Here is a 2,901-nt window from a genome sequence, read left to right on the forward strand (position 1 = left end):
GTTAGAATATACCTAAAATATACTTAAATTAAAAACTAGAAAGTTATATACTTGAAAAATAACTAAAATATACTAAGAATATATACTTATAATATATAGTATATATATATAACTTAAAACATATATATATATATATATATATATATATATATATATATATATATATTAAGTTATATATATATAAGTTATATATAACTTAAACATATTTATATATATTAAGTTATATAACCTAAGTATCTTCAATACATATATATGATATATATATATATATATATATAAGTATATTCTTACTATATTTTAGGTATATATATATATATATATATATATATATATATATATATATATATATATATATATACGAATTTATAAACTTAGAAAACAATTAAGTTATAAATAACATAAGTTATAATATATAAGTTATAAGTATATATATAAGTTATAAGTATATATAGTATATAACTTAACACGTTAGTGAAGTAAATATTTAAACTTTACTTATAAACTTGTATAACATATGTAAATATACCTACAATATACTAATAAATACTATAATATATATATAAAAAAAAAAAAAAAGTTTTGGAGCATTTTAACCGGACCGGTTCCGGTTTTGAGGGTTTCAAATCCCAGAAATCGGCAAGTTAAAACGCTCAAGTTTTTCTAACCGAAACCGGCTCTGTTCCCTAACCCTAAGCATACATCGTTCCGGTTAAACCGGTTAACACCCAGCTTACTTGTATCAAGGATCAAGAACGCACCGCCAAAGATAAAATCGGAGTATACTCTTCCAATACTTTGAAAATTTCTTTTCCATTTCCTCCGCCATTTCCCCGATATCAGAGTGTTGACTGTTTTTCTCTTCTAGTATCAACAAATGAATTTCCCACACTTTTTGAAAAAATAAATTGGCCGTCAGATATTGGCTGCCCGAGAACAAAGTAGTGATTTCATCAAAAGGTTTTAGGAATTTGGCAATTGTTTATGCCTTATACCAATCCATTTACGAAGGACGACGCATTTAAAATTCACATCAAGTAATTTAAAGTCAAAAAAGGCCCGACGATAAGGGATTGCACTCTCAATCATAAGAAACGTGTAGTTCCATCTCATAGGCACATCTTGACGCACTTTCCCAGTCAACTTCAATTCAAGATTCTTGATACAATCCACAAACTTTATTATCCTCGACTCAGAAACTTTCACATATTTAATACTTTCTCTTATGTTAAAGATGGAAGCCTCTATTGACTTTAGACCTGCTTTCACAATCAGATTTAAGATATGATTTGCACAATGAATATGGAGAAAGTCCCCATCACATACCAAAGAATCCATCGAAACTTGAGTGCTCTTTTCAAGCGTCCACAATTTTCTCATTGTAACTTGCATTATCTAAGGTTATCAAAAATATTTTCTTCTAAGATTCCCATTCCTTCAAAAAGTTAATCAATAGTGGCTCCAAAACTTGCTTCGAGATGCGGAGGGCACGTGACGGAATATCGTAATCCTCTTTATGTAAAATCCAATTCTAGTCAACATAATGAGCCTCAAACAAAAGTAACCATTTAAGGTAATTGATGTCCACAAATCGTAGTCAAGCACGCTCTACTAGGAATTTTGCAATTTCATTATGAACTATTTCTTTTTGCTTCTGATGTAATTTTAAAACATCAACTTTTGAAGTATTTCTTGAAATAGTCTTGACAGTAGGATTCAAGAAACTAAGTATCTCTCTTATCCCTTCATATTCCACAAATGCAAAAGGTAAATTATGCCTTACTATAGCTTTGGCCATCAACTCACGGAACATTTCATTATTCACAACTGGATAACGACCCGATTCTGACACATGGCTATGGCGTTTAGCTCGATGACGCTTTAAATTTGAGGGGAGAAGTTCTGCCGCAGAATCACCAAATATACCTAACCACATTCTTTACATTTTGCCCTCAACCTACTATCCGGATTAGTATCAAGTGGTAACTTCCAAAAGTGATCCCATACCTTAGAAGTCTTCCTACATACACTTATAGAGCTGACTTCAATCGACTCTTCGACTTCATCTATATGTTCCATCAATTCGGAGGATTCTTTGATATACAAGACAATCAAAACAATTATGAGCAAAGGACAATTCAAGAGAATAAAAAGAGAAATAACAATTCATAATCGAACCGAGAAATCAAAAAACTAAAAATATATATAATCATGAAAAACAGAAAAGAAAAAAAGCGGCCTCACACTACAAAGAACATACTGGAAGCAAAGAAAATAAAAGAAAAACTCAAAGTATATTCAAAATGAAAATCAAAAAAGCAGAAAAATAAGAGATAAAGTTTAAATTTTCAGATTATTTTAGCAAGAAACAAAAACCCATAGCAGAAAAATCATTCATATACATGATTATTAAGTTGAATGAAAATAGAATATAGTTGCCACACTTTATACAGAAGCAAATTCCAAGCAGCAATCGATGGGACAATTGCACTATGGGACAAGTTAGAAGTCAACAATAGTTGAAAAGAAGAGAATCTAAGTGATAGAAAAAGTGAAGAGATGAAATCGTTGAAATCATTGGGTGTCAAATTGATAAAAAAAAAAGTGAAGAGATGAAGAGAGAGTCAAATAATTTAACCTAGCTGAAATAAGCCCATTTTTGGCTCAATCTCCAGCGGGTCTTTTTGGGTTTAACCCAATATAACTCATATTCTATTTTATTAATAACCCAGCCCATTCAAATCTAAGCGGGTTGGGCTGGTTGGGCTCACTTTTGCCAGTCCTAATGTTTATCCTATAAGTCAACCTAAGCCCAAAATGCATATTCATCTCGGAAGGCCCAAGTAGCACAACAGGCCCAGCCCAATCACAGAGAAATGGGTATGTAAAACCCTACTAATACAG

The sequence above is a fragment of the Lycium ferocissimum genome, chromosome 7 (genome assembly GCF_029784015.1).
Source record: "Lycium ferocissimum isolate CSIRO_LF1 chromosome 7, AGI_CSIRO_Lferr_CH_V1, whole genome shotgun sequence".
Classification (NCBI taxonomy): Eukaryota; Viridiplantae; Streptophyta; class Magnoliopsida; order Solanales; family Solanaceae; genus Lycium; species Lycium ferocissimum.